Source organism: Balaenoptera musculus, chromosome 3, assembly GCF_009873245.2.
Source record: "Balaenoptera musculus isolate JJ_BM4_2016_0621 chromosome 3, mBalMus1.pri.v3, whole genome shotgun sequence".
Lineage (NCBI taxonomy): Eukaryota > Metazoa > Chordata > Mammalia > Artiodactyla > Balaenopteridae > Balaenoptera > Balaenoptera musculus.
This window is the reverse complement of record NC_045787.1, coordinates 131,220,487-131,235,536: the sequence shown is the minus strand read 5'-3', so window position 1 is coordinate 131,235,536 and position 15,050 is coordinate 131,220,487. Positions and strand designations below refer to the sequence as shown.

Sequence of the window (15,050 nt, the reverse complement as noted above, 5' to 3'; positions counted from 1 at the left end):
TAAGTAGGCTTAACTACAAAGCATTACTCTGCTCCTTTATGAGGCTATTTTCAGTGTTCACCTGTTCATAAACAAATCCAGTTGACTTAAAGATAATCTGTTTTTTTTGCGCACAAAATGCAATAGGATTATATTTCCCAGAGAATGAATGTAGTGAAACTTTCTGTTGCTTTGCCATTAATACGGAGGAACCACCAATCATCAAGGCAATGTCATAATATAATAACCACCCATAACCATGGCTAATTAAATAGTTGCCACGTATAACACACATGGGATTTCCAAAGAAGGTCATGCTGGATGGGCATTTTAAAAGCATGGTTTTGAGCTGTAACCTCATGGTCTCACGCATCCAAATGTTCATACTTGGAATCATGCAGCATTACAGAATCAAGGCCTTGACACTAATTTAATATGACAATCTCAAGGAGAGGATCCATTTTTATGACTTGGACTTGTGAAGAACTTCCTCCTAGGCTGTGTGGCCTGGTTTCACTTCTGTCTCTGCTCACACCACCAAGACCTCAATGACTCTGCTACCTGAAGGTTTCTCCAACGGCGTCACAAATGTCCAACATCAGTCACAGAAGCCATACGATTTGCACAAAGCCCATGCTCGCTATAAAGTGTTTACAAAGATCCTTGAGCCAAGCCCAGCCTAAGTGGTACCTGGACCCTGTAGCTGTTGCCCCTCTAATTTAGGAAGTCACATTAAATGCCCAGCTTAAGGCTCTCCCACACTGACCTTCAAAATGTTAAATCCCACTACTTTGACACGCCTTTGACATCTTAACACAGAAACCAGCCTCATCATACTCAAGTGGTCATACCCATGTTCACTCCCCTTCCTAAATCTGGTTAGGTACCAAATAGTTACTGGAAAATCTTATAGTGCCCTCCTTCCTACATTTTATCAGTTGATATTAGGATGATGGAAGGTCTTGGGGCAGAAACATATACAGCTGGCACATTTCATGAGGCTGAACACCTATTCTAGAATAATACTGTTAGAAACCATCACTTTCTGTCTGTGTTGTGTTTTTGTTTCAGCTGGATTCTTCTTCAGGAGAAGAACAGATGTTTTCTTTATTTCCTCCCCAAATAAAAGAGATATCTAGAAACAGTTACAGTATCTGCATTACCAGTCTGCTGTGCAAGAATGCATTATGTTTTGAGGGATGATTAAAAAACAATCAGTAAACCTTCTAAAGACACATCAATGTTATCAAGTTTCTTGATGATTTTTCTCTGGAGCCTATAAAATTTTATGGGCCATGATCCACTCTACTAATAGGGCTGAGGACAAGGAGGCATTGGCAGGCATTTTATTAAGGCTTGCTAGACTCTTCTACCCACTAGGCTTCATAATGTCTTGTTCCATAAGGGGACTTATGGGAGTGATAATGAGTGCAATTCTCTGTACGGTTACGTACCGTGGGGCAAAGAAACGTGGCAAAGCACAGACTTGGCTGTGGAGGAAACCCCAATCGCAAGCTCTTTTTCAAACAGAAAAAAAAACTCTGACCATCTACTATGTGCCAGGTACCACAGCAGATCCTGGATATATCTAGGTCTTCAAAAGGAAGAGTAAGATATTTCTGTTTTCATCAAGCTTGTATATTAATGAGAGAAATGGACAGTAAACAAGTAAATGGATGAAACCATTAGAACTAAAGTTAGGTGGGAGGAAGGAAACAAAGAAGGTTCCATTAACAGAGAATAGAGGGTGACCCACACTGGTCATGGAAGGCCATTCTGACCAAATGACAATTAAGGTGAGACCTAGAGGTAGAACAGGTTTTCCAGCAGAGGACAGAGCAAGCACTTCGGCCTTAAGATCATCCTCAGGTTTAAGCAGGATGGCCAGCAGGGTGGGCACTGAATGAGCTCAGAGGAAAGGGTAAAGGAGGGCTTTGCAGAGAGAAGCTGTGGACTAACTACACTCTGCCTTACAGGTTGTGGTAAGAGTACAGAATTAACATGGCTAGACTAATAAATACATTCACTTACTTAGAAATAAGACAAGTGATACAAACCAAGTGAGCTAGGGTTTGTTAACGCTGCTGTGGCATCTTACAATTTCCAGAACATTTAAAAGTAAACATGAATGACATCACTGTTTACAACTGTAACCAGTGTATATAAATAGCAGGAATACGTTCTCTCCCAGGTTCATTACAGTTTCTAGAGTTTGTTGTAAATCTGAGTCATTTCGGATTATCTTGGCACGTAAATAGTTTTCCATTACCGGGTTAATTTTGAGGTCTCGGATTTAAAATGACCTGCTTTCAAGGGTTGTTTTCATTCAGCCATCCATACAAGGCTTCAGTCTTGGATTGCTAATGTTTGGCACAATTTTGACAACGGTAATAAACTCCTCACTTGTAGCTCTGATATAACAATCAACATTTTTTCCTTGTAAAATTCATCCAGAAAAGTAAATGCCTATTTGTATGAAATGGTCCACAAATGGCATGTTCTACTTAAACAAATATTTGGACTAATTTAAAAGTTAGGTATTCCATCTTTTAGTTTTTTAAGAATTGGAATATGTAAGTGTTGAAGAGTTTTTACTGCAAAAAATTAGACAAGTGCATGTATTTAAAAGAGCTGAAGAAGATACAGTTAAGAAAACCTTTTTCATTTACACTTTCAGCCTTTCTCCATAGAGGCAACTATTACCAGTCTTCTTCTTATCCCTAAAGAAATGTTCAATACACATATAGCCTTTATCCAATATATACATTCAAAACATACATACACACATTTAAATTTTTCTTTTTCACAGAAAGAAGGGCATATTTTCACTCTTTATTGTTCTTAATCTAACTTGGTCCATTTACATAGCTCAGTGATAGTCCCAGAAAAAATACAGAAATCTGTTTTTTTTTAAAGTTAGTTTTAAATTGTATGTGTACATGATATTTAACTTAATCAACTCTTTAGTGGTGAACACAGGTTGTTTCCACTAATTTTCTGATACCAATGTTCATTTAAACAAATGAATACTTACTGGGTATTACCATGGGCTGGCACTAGTCATTCAGTGGTAAAAGACAGATTCCCTGCCTCTTGGACCTTACATTTTAGTGGAGGAAATGATAAACAGATAAACAAACATCTAGTTTGTCATACTTATTCTTGGGATAAGTCTTATGAATAAAAAAGTAAAGCCAGAGAAGGGGACAGGCAATGACCAGGGAGGCTCCCGTCTGTAGGACGGTCATGGAAAGCCTCTCTGTGGTGGAGATATTTGAGAAAAAAACATGAACAAGCAAGACGGTAAAGCATGAGGACATCTGGGAGTAGCACTCCAGTCAGAGGAAACAGTACCAGCAAGTGCAAAGGCCCTGAGGTAGGGGCTCACTTGGCATGTTCAAAGAACAGTGTGGCTAGATCAGAGCACACAAGGGGGAGAGTGTTTGAAAATAAGCTTGGAAGTGCAGGCAGAAGGAATGCACATTGGGTCTTATACGCCACAGTAAAACCACAGGTATGACACTGATTGTGACAGTAACTATCAGAGAACCAAGGTGCAGGAGTGATCAGATTTTCACTTTGGAATCACTCTCACTGCTCTATAAGGAACAGACTGCAGGGGACAAGAATGCCAGTAGAGAAACCAGGGGCCTGTGACTCCTGAAGTCACCCAAAGAGAGGTGACAGTAGCCCAGATTTGGGTAGAGGTTGAGTGAGAAGGTGGCCAGCTGCTGTATTTGGAATCTATTTGGAAAGTAGAGCTAACAGGATTCGCTGATCCCCTAGACCTAGGGTGTGTGCAGGACAGGAGTCACGGAGAATGCCAGTGTTCTGGCATGAGCAGCAGGGCGAATGACGGTGCTATTTATCAGGATGGGGAACACTGGGAGGATAGTGGCTCATGAGGCAGGAAGCAAATGGAGTGTGAGGAGGGGAGAGAGAGAGCTCTGTTAAGTCACACTGATTTTGAAATGCACAGAAGAATCCATGGGGGTGGTGTCACAAAGGCACACAGAAATGAATCTGGAATTCAGGGGGAAGACTGGGCTTAGAAATGAAATGTGTAAGTCTTCTGCATATGAGTATTATTTAAAGCCACAGGAATGGGGCATACAAGTTTCACATATGTCCAAACAGAGCGCTCAGAGAAGCCCTGAGACGCTGAATTGCTAGGTTAAGGTATGCGTGCGCGCATGTGTGTGTGTGTGTGTGTGTTATAGATATTATTATCAAAGTTCTCCTCCAAAGTTCAATACGCCTTCTATTTAAATTCAAAATATTTATCTCTGATGAATTAGAAGATATTTCAATATAATTACAAACATTAATTCTCACTGTCCTAGAGATTTAGATGTGTGAGGTATCAGCTGAAGTCATTTCAGACAGAAATATCTTTGTGAAACACACATACATATTTGTTCTAGGCATTTTCAGATACATTAGCTCATACATTCCTGACAGCACTCCGGGGGATCAATCTTATTAAAACTATTTCATAAATTAAGATACCGAGGTACTAAGGAATGAAGGGATGTTCTCAAGGGCTCCTAACTAGTAAGTTGGTTAGGGTCTGGACTCAAATTCAGGCCCAATTTTCCTTCCAGTAGACACAGAATGAGGCAAAGACTTAGCTTTCGCTAAATAAGATGCAAAGTATTTACCACAATGTTCACTGCAGCACTGTTTGCAATAGCCAGGACATGGAAGCAACATAAGTGTCCATCAACAGATGAATGGATAAAGAAGATGTGGCACATATATACAATGGAATATTACTCAGCCATAAAGAGAAACGAAACTGAGTTATTTGCATTGAGGTGGATGGACCTAGAGACTGTCATACAGAGTGAAGTAAGTCAGAAAGAGAAAAACAAATACCGTATGCTAACACATATATATAGAATCTAAAAAAAAAAAAAAAAAAGGTTCTGAAGAACCTAGGGACAGGACAGGAATAAAAACACAGACCAGACGTAGGGAATGGACTTGAGGACACAGGAAGGGGAAAGGGTAAGCTGGGATGAAGAGAGAGAGTGGCATGGACATATATACACTACCAAATGTAAAATAGATAGCTAGTGGGAAGCAGCCGCATAGCACAGGGAGATCAGCTCTGTGCTCTGTGACCACCTAGAGGGGTGGAATAGGGAAGGTGGGAGGGAGATGCAAGAGGGAAGAGATATGGGGATATATGTATATGTATAGCTGATTCACTTTGTTATACAGCAGAAACTCAACATTGTAAAGCAATTATATTCCAATAAAGATGTTAAAAAAAAAAAAGATGCAAGGTATTTAGAATGACCATAGGTATATTTAGTGTGAGATGCATTTAAAAAGGGCATATACACTGCCACCACCTGACAAATCTGTTTTCTTCAGGTCCTCGCATGGCACTATTTCAGGCATTTGGACACATCAAAGAGCAAAGCCACCGGTCCCTAATCTCATGGCAATGGCAGGAGGCAGCGATGGGAGAGACAGATAATCAACATGAAAACTATGTTTGAAACTTCTGTCATAAGACAATGGGGGCTACGGGTAAAAGAGCAAAAAAAAAGAAAAGGCAGATCAGCAGTGGTAGGGGGTGAAGAGCCGGGCAGGTTCCACCTTTAAAAGCATGGGAAAGGCTGACCTCATGGAGAAAGTACAATAATATCTGAGCAAAGACTGGAAGGAACCTGGAGAGTCAGGGAGACCTGGCTTTGCATAACACTCAGGCATCATTCTAAACGTGGTCCTTGACACTGTAAGTTGAAAACCAGGAAAGAATGTAAACTGAACACCCCGAACAGGAAAAATAATTTCAAACACTGAGAGCAAATTTAATAGTGTCACTTTCACATGCAAAGGGCACTGCATCTACCCACTGTGGCCTCGTCTATAAACAGCTTTCTTAATAGGAGCGACAGATTGTTTTCAGCTACCCTGTGTTGTACAAATCCAGGGCTTCTTACATCCCCATGGATGATTCTGCCCAGAACCAGATGATGACAATCGTAGTCGGGTCTCTACAGTACGTCTGTGACTTGGGGACCAAGCTGTGTAATAAAATAATAATGAACACGACTCAAACACTTAAGATCAGAGAATGAGACACAAAGCTTGAAGAGGACATGGACAGTATCAAGTCATGATTTAACAGATGAGAAAACTAGGTTCAGGGAGGTGAAGTGACTTCATCAGGGTCACAGAGTAAGTTAGTCACAAGACCAAAGTCCGCTAAAACTGAAAAACAGCATGTTTCCCACGAATTCCAGGCTTCAGTCTTTTCAACTGAAACTCCTGCTTGACACCACTTTCATCAACCACCATACACATGCCTTTTGAACAATACCCAAAGGCAAATCACAACAAAACCACGTTTCCTAACACAAAGAATACAAAACTGTTGATAAATACTTGCGTAATGGTTACCATGTGCCAGACCCTGTTCTAAACACTATACTGAACTTATTTAATTGTCACAGACATATAATTATGAGGCAGGTGCTAGTACTATCCTGATTTTACAGTTGAGGCAACTGAGAAACAGAAAAGTTAAGCAACCTACCCGAAGTCATTCAGCTTGTTAAAGACATAGCAAGAATTTGAACCCAGAGTGCCTGGGTGAAAACTCTGTTCCAATTCTTGTGTTAAATGTTTCCAGATATGCGTATATACTTAGAATAGTGTGATTACTAATTAGGAACATGTTTTGGTAACAGTTTCAGCTAGAATTTCTCAATATGGATAGTAATTTTAAGACAATTCTTCATATATTTATTGAGGGACTACTATATTTCAGCCAGGGTACATGTTACTCTAAGTATAGGCATTTTTTCCCAGGTAATAAACCATCTTTGATATGTCTCTGAAACCCAGAAATTTTTACAGCATCATGAAAAACAGTTACAAGAAATTAGGCACTTCCTTCTATAGTGATTCAATAGTTCCACAAAATTAGCATTGATCCAGCAGATTCTCCTTTGACAACTGTGTTTGGCAAGGATCTTTAGCTATTACCTGTGCTCTCAAATGCTTGCAGGGAAATCTGTGGTCTAAAAGGAAAATCTCTTCATCTCATTTTTAGTCATGTTATTTCTTTAAAAAAAAAAATTAAAGTGTCCAGAAAGAAGCAGGAAAACAATAACAGCTGAAAGTTATTATGCACTTTGCATGCCTTCACATATGTCTGTATGTACACATGAACATATGTATATATGTTTATTGAGGTATAAGTTACTCCTACTGAAATACACAGATATTCACTACACAGCTCGAGTTTTACAAATCTGTACATCTGTGTAAAAAATATTCAGTCAAGATAGGGAACCGTTCCATCACCCTAGAAAGTTCCCTCATGCCCCTTCCTCATCAATCCCCATCCCCAAAGGCAGTGACTGTTCTGATTTCTATCACATTTGAAAATTTTAATCCTAAGTACAATTCTATGAGGTGCTGATTCCAAGGAACGTCTAACTCTGAGACCCATGCTCTTGGCCACCATGCTGTTCTACTGCATTTCTTCCTGGTGGACACTTAGCCCATCTCAACAGTGTCCTCTGAGAGAATTAAGTCATGATGTCCTAACTTCTCTCTTATGCATCTAGAATGGTACTATACGTACCACCCTTGAAAGAATTGAAAAAATGGTCACTCGAATCATTTTCTATATTCTGTGGTTCAGATGAGAAACCCTACTGAGAGCTTACTGATGTCAGATCAGGTAGGTGGGGGTCACTGAGTGAAGCGGACATGTGCCCTCTTAAAGCAACAGGCGCTACCCAAATCCCCCCAGCTGCTACACTATGAGAAATCAGACCAGGGATACCCTTCTGAAGTTTTTTCTAGATAATCTAGATATCTAAATTTGTACATAATATCTCAGTACATGTAAATGCTTTGTAACTAAGTCGATTTTTAAAAAACACTTCATGAGTCAAAATGTGTCCACAGGCCAGCCCTGGATTGCCAGTTTGTGACCTGGTGTTTGCATCCTCGGCCTGGGAAACACCAGGATTAGCTTCATCAGCAACAGAAGGGAGGCCACAAACCTCCGAAGGTCACAGCCAGCCGAGGAGGTAATGTCTATCATCGCATGGTAAAAGTTCTGCTGTCCAGACTCTGGTCAACTGCCAACCTTCCTGCCCACGGAGGGAAGCCGATGACTTTGGTAAACATCTTGAACAAATATAAGAGAAAAAAGAAACTGGCAACAGGAGGAGGGAATGGAATAAAAACACAGAAGGAAAGAGCTAGAAAGAGTAGAGGACACTAGAGAGGAGAGAAGACAACTACAGGTAAGAAAAGGTAGCAAAGGACAGGCATCTCTAGGCTTGAAGCACCTTCTTTCATTGACTACACTGGCCCAGGACCACAAACCCAGTTGGAGTGGAGACAACAGGGTGGTGTGGAATGACTTGCTTGGAGAAAGGAGCTCTCTCTGATGTTTATTTATTTACTTATCTATTTACTCTGAGCTTTATGAGAGCAGTTTCAGTGCTTAAATATTTTGACCCTGGGAAATAACGGCAGGGTTTCCAGGAATTCTGAAATATATTACTTAGAAGTCAGGGAAATCACTAGAGAGTCCGATCCTGTCACCCTGGCAAAGGACCGTGGTCTGAACAACGAGGAAATTTCGAATCCCCAGCAAAATGGTTTTTATCAGGAAACTGTGCTCACTGTAATAGGTGCCACTGCATTACTGGATTAAAAAGAAGAATAAAGCCATCGCTTCCGTATCCACCTACGCATCCGGAGCTCCATTAGGACAACCACCAGCAAAGATTTTGAGCAAATCAGTCTCACAGGATTTATACGCTTAGTGAACCGTGGTGACACGTCCCTCCCCGAGTCCTGCAGACCTGTTCAATAGGCCACAGCTTACATCGTTTCCTTTACAGAAGGCAGTTCACACTTCACAAAAGGAATTTGAAACCATAAGAAAGATGACCACCTTTCTGTGTGGCAGCAAAGGTGAAAGAAAAAGGACAGTGGAATCTTCAGAGAAATTAAGGCAACAAAGAAAAAGTACCCTGGATCACTCAGCATAAAACCCTCCTCTGCTGACTGTCTCAATGTTTCATTTTATCATTTGATCTGCCTATTTCATGCTTTGTCAGTTTGCCTCATGCTGAGATAATGTTAAGCATATACAGCTGACATACTTAAGTCCTGACTGTGTGCAAGGCACCATGCTAAGGGCAGTCTAAGCACAAGCTCACAACATACTACGAGGTAGATGCCACCATGTTCATTTTAAAGATGATACAATTGTGGCTCACCAAAAGGATGTAACGCGTCCAAGGTCACACAGCCAGGGTCACAGTTCAGGTCTGTATGCCTCGCAGCCTGGGCTCACTGCACAATGTAATCACTCTCCTTCTGCTACAAGATCATCCCACCTTCCACTCTTCTTTCTTACTGGGCTGCTTCTCACTTACAATCACCCTCTGCCCCTTTGGTTCACAGATGTAGCGTGTCCTGTTCATGGAACATGCCCTTGTCAGATGAGTGGAATTGAATTCAGGGAACAGTATTTTTGTCAGGAGGAGGTTACTTGGAATGTGTTCAGAGAAGGGTAAAAAGAAAAGTGCAGGAAAAGATAAGGGAGAGATGAAATAGTTCAAGACATTCAAAGAAACGGGAGAGCTTGAGAATAACAAAAACCATAGAAAATGAGAAAGAGAAAACACTTTACAGGCATCTCATCCTATTTTACAGATGGAAAAACTGAGATCCAGCTCTTAGTGGACTCAGAGCCTATCTCAAGACTTCTGACCCCCGTTACCCTTACTCCCTCTCTCTTCGTCTCACTTCTGTACCAGGTCCTCCTACCACCCTCAAATGTGCCTTAAGAGAATATGACAATGGCCATGGGTTACAAAGTACAGAGATGCAAATTTGGCCCAATCTGAGGAGGCTGGAGATGAGAAACAATGCCCCAAGCTGTCTCGCAGCACAGTGAGGTTCTCCATCACTGAACGAATTACTGACACATCTGGCTGACATCTGTCAGTGATGCTATAAATGGCACTGTTGTAGTAAATAATGATTTAGCTCCAACAGTATTAAACCAACTCAGTTCTGTGGACCAGTGGCTTCAACAGAATAACTTGGGGAGTTTTTAAAAATAGAGGGATTCCCCAACTCTAATCTCAGAAATTCTGATTCAGGAGGTTTTTGAGACACCATGGAACCAGGTGATTTCTGAGGGACCTTCTAATACTAAGACTTTATTACGTTACTTTCTCTAGCATGGCTTCCAAAGTATCACTCAGCTCTCATTATTAAGCCAACACACATAACAAGTAGTCCACTCCAGACTCAGAGTCAAGGAACAAGAAGCACTGCCATTGTCTCTGAACGCCTGTGTTCTCTAGGCAGGTGACACATCTTTTCTAGTCTCAGTGTTCACTTCTTTAAAATAGAAGCAATGGACTCTTAGAACAGTGCTAGAACTCTTGATCTGGATCTGTGGGCTCCTATTCCATACCCAGAGGACCTCCACCCATCCTGGTAATGAAACTGCATGGGGCCAGTAGGCACATGACCCAGTTCTGGGTGTGGATTCTGAGAAGTGAGGGGAAGTTTATGTGGGAGGGTGTCCCTTCCTGATTAAAGGGGCAAAGGCTCATGAGGAGAAGTATTTTTCCCCTTCGTGTCCTGTCACCTTTGTCCTGACTTGAACATGACACATGGAGATGAACAAATGGACAGTGGAGCAGGAAGGAAACTGTGGTCTTTAGGGACATTGCTCAGCTGCCACAGCAGTCCTGGACTGTCCAGGTGTAGTCTACATCTATATGCACAAAAGGTAAGGCTTTATATTTTCCGACTCTATGAGCAGGGTTTCTATTACTTGCAGCCAAATGCTATCTTTACTGATACAGCATAAAAACTCTCTTTTCAAATGAAATCTCTTGCAAAATCCCAATATATGAAACAAATAAAAGTGGCTGTTCTATTTAGAAAAATGGATGGAGTGTTTCCAGAGCCATTCCTTCCTCTTTCCTGCAGAGGTTCTTCCATGGAACCAGAACTGGCCAAAATCGGTACCTCTTAAGGTAGAGTCTCCAAGGCACCAGGGATTCTCAGATTTTCTCAGGACTCTGAGAGTTCTCTGCCAAATTTGCTCTTGTGCTTTTCTTTCTCTTTTCTTTTGATGTACTTATTTTATTTACCCAAATTTTGTCCTAGGAAACACAGATCCAATTCATGACCTATGGCTACTACCATGCAGTTCTGGTGTCTGCATTTGTATTCAGTGTACACTCATGTTGGCAATAAGTGATTTGATTCTAATTGTCATGAATAGAAAAAGGAGCAGAGTGTAATATAATACAAAATGAAACATTCCTTCAAGGTGCAGATCAAAGGACCTCATGGCATGCAAATGAAGGTACATTTGAAGAGAAAAAAAGTCATGGAAGAATCAAGTCTATATCCAGGATATAAGAGTATGAGTGTCTAGAATCAAAATAATCTCCAGATAACTGTCAGCCCCATGTTCATGGTGAGGCCTTATTAAATTCCAGTAAAGCATCCTCTACCTAAAATTACAATGTTGATAACCTGAATACTATTACTTTACTTTGTATTTAGTTCATAAATTTATTTTAGTCTTATAGATGCTAAAGAATGATTAAAATAGAGAGGTGATTACCTAGGTGGGTATTTTTGGTTTGTACATATTTAAATAGCAGTATAATAAAAGCAGTTAAATCAACAATGGGGGCATGGAGCTTTTCCCTCACCCTGTTAAAAGGAGTCTTTATATTACCCAACTCAAGAAATTCTTGACTACAGGATGGCCCTAATCCCTTCCAGATGGTCAAATCCATAACTCCATGAACGTCCTCACCTTATGAAACTAATATTAAATACTTTCACCAACAATGAGGTACGTGCCCCTGGAGGTTTTTAAAAATTAAAAAAAAGAAATAAAATTAAATAAATTCATGCCTTAAAATAAAGCATATGCATCATTCTATATTCCTTTTCAAAAGTTTGTCTTAAGGATGAAGTGTATGCCGGTAGGGCTTAGAACAAGCTATGCTCACTGCCATCCCTCCCCCATCTCCACCTGGTCCCTTCACTCATCACTCCCAGCAGAAATATCTCTGGATGGAACAAATATGGGTTAAAAATAAGGCCTTAGGAGCCTGCTCCCTCCTCACTTAGGAAATCTGAACCCTTGGGCGATGCCATTCTTACAAAATGTGCTTTCTGATTGCTTCCAGAAGGCACAGTGGGGCAGACTGACCGTGGGGTCTTCTATTGTGAAGAGGGAAAAACAATTCTCCTCACTGAGGCCATGGTTTAGCCACACACTTCAAGGTGAACCAATCAGTGCCCGCTGGGCTTTGCTATTCTAGTATGTATGTTTCATTCCTGTGCACAGATCTCCCTCTGCCCCTGCTGCCCAGTTTGTGGTGTGGCCACTCCTCCCTCCCTGTAGCCTGTACCTCTGCCCTGGATTTCTTCTTCTCTACCCTCCCACACCCCTCTTTTTTTTTCCTTTTCAAATGTCCAGGGAACTTGATTTTCCCCTCCTATACTTCTAAAAGAGGGAAACCGTAGAGTTTCTTCCAAGTTTCAGGCAATGCTGTTCGTACCCCTGCAACCTGACGTTGCTATTTCACGCCTGCTCTGCTCAAGGCTCAATGCACACTAAATTTAGAGGAGTATGAAATTAGAGCTCACAGTCTCCTTTTTCACTGGCAGTGCGTTTGGCTGTGGTTCACGTTGTTTCCTAATCTCTTGGCATCTTGCTCACTCCATAGGCAACCCAAGTGTAGTCACTGTCTGTCCTATCTTACCCCACGTCCAACAGTTCCCAAACCCTCTTCATCCCAACCCAACCCAAAGATGACATTCATGAAGAAAACATTTGTGTGCCATCTCTCAGAATAGGAATTCCTGCTGTCAGTCACTTACTTCCTAATTCCCTCCTCCAAGTGCAAAACTGTGGAGAAAATAAAATTGCTGACTGAGAGGGCTGACTTGCCACCAACAAAACACAATGCCTGTGCACTTATCCTAGGTCTTACGCAGACAAAGATATGAAAAAGTCCAGCCCCCCCCCCACTCTTTATTCACCCATTAATCTAACTCTCTACTATCAGCTACTTGTTGAGAGATTTTAGAACCAAAGTAAATGCACACCTATTTTATTGATGTCCACCCTAAGAGGTCTAGCCACTCTTCTGCTATTCAAGAAGTAGCCAAGAACTCATTCATTCATCTGTTTCCCCAGCCAGACTCTTGGCCAAGCCCCCTTTAGAAAACACCATTGCTGTCGCTGATGGTTCTGCCAGTAATCACAAAGCTGTAGTGAGATTGAGTCCAGCTCTTTCAGAACTGAACCGTGTTCTTAAGTGCAATTATATTATGCTATGTATTTTCTAAATGTTAAGTATAGAATAAGATATAGCTTTCAGGGGAGGGGTAAAAATCTGTATTGCATTATAGTTGATATGCATTAAAAAGAATTATCCAAAATTTGATTTTTTTTTTTTTAAAAAAATCACTCTTTTCAGTAAGGTGTAAAATAAAATCAATTGATCAATGAAATAAAATTCACATTATTATATGTCTGTCTTTTAACAATGATTTTGAATAAATTACTGTTTTCTGTGACTCTTTAGTTGTCTACACTCCATAAAACACAGAAGTATTTTTTTTTTGAGGGAAGAACTGCCAGTTACTTCTGCAATTCAGAAAAAATTGAAAATTATTCTAGAAACAGAATTACAAATGTTGATACAGCATATTTCTAGGCAAATATATCACTGAGCTCCTTAATGACAGTCAAAATCCCACATAATAATAAAAGATGCCAGGAACTCATATACACATATCTGTTCCTACACTCTGAAAGTGTGATCCAAAATAGAAACTTCAAACGCCGATTTCCTCTAAAATGAGAGCCATTTTCTGCTAAAAATGCCCCTCTCCAAATTCTCATGAAGCAAAGAACACAGTTTCATCTAAAATTATATTTCCTGCCAACGAACTGTCCTTCCCCACAGAAAAGTTACAGACTGTTGGAGCAGGGTGACAATACAAGAGTTCACATACTTTTCTTTTTCACAATCGTGTTGCCAGCTCAACCCTAACTTTCCAAAGCGCCCTGCCGAAAATCACCTCTTGACGGGGGCTGAGGGAAGAAAAGAGTACAACCCCACACCAAATGTTGAAGTGATGGAGTTCTAACTTGTTCATACACATACACACAACCTCCCCACGCCTCCCCATACACACACACAAACACACAGAGTACTTGCAAACAAACAGCAGGCTTAGAAAGTGAAGAGAAAGCCTGGAAATGCAAGAACCGAGCCGTTCCCTACCTCTCCTCTGCTTCACAAAGCGGCTGATGAGAATCCCCTACGATCCAGGCGTGTGTGGAGAGGCTGCAAGGGGGCGGCCGCTCGGCCGGCCTGCAGAGGGTGAGCAGGCCCAGCCTGTGTTCAGAAGCTGCCCCAGTCAGATTTTCCAACTGCAGAATCGCAGCCAAGTCCCTGCCCATGCCTGAAGAATTTCCTGAACAGCATTCCCGTGCTTTTTCTGACTGCTTTGAAACCGTACTCTGCCTGTACTTCAATACGCCTTTGTCAGGCCAACTCCCACCTACTGGGCTGTCTTCAGCTCTCAATGGGAAACACGTGTGTCAAACACAGACTCGCTCCCCTGCCCCGGCACCCATGGGGGCTGCTGGGCTCACACTCACAACCACAAAGGCGGCGGCTTCTAGAACTAGTACTGATTTCTCATTCTCCACGCGGCCTCTGCTCTGTGGCGCTAGATGCTGGAGCTGAGTCTCCTTCCCCTGCTCCACACCGCCCTTTTTCAACTTTCTCCTTCTGCGCACAGGCCCCAGCTGACCCCTGTTAGCCCCCTCACCCCAGCCCAACTCTTGCCAGTCCTGATAACGAGCCTATTACAGCTGAGAGATGGGAATTCTCATTTGATCCTCCTGCCTGCCGGTGCCTCTGTCTTTGCTCAAAGGTTCAATTGCTGGAGGGGGAACAATATTTTTAGCATTTCCAGATTGGTTCAGTACTTCTGAGTTGTCCCCTCAA

The 15,050-nt window shown here is 41.5% G+C and overlaps 1 protein-coding gene across 1 annotated transcript in view; it reads right to left on the bottom strand.

Annotated features, from left to right (window-relative positions):
* SGCD (sarcoglycan delta) overlaps window positions 1-14,594 on the bottom strand; it is a 418,508-nt gene extending 403,914 nt beyond the window's left edge. The window contains exon 1 of the mRNA XM_036847060.1: window positions 14,319-14,594. The gene's annotated coding sequence lies outside the window, so the exon portion shown is untranslated. The remainder of the gene's footprint in view (window positions 1-14,318) is intronic.
* Window positions 14,595-15,050: the final 456 nt, after the last annotated feature.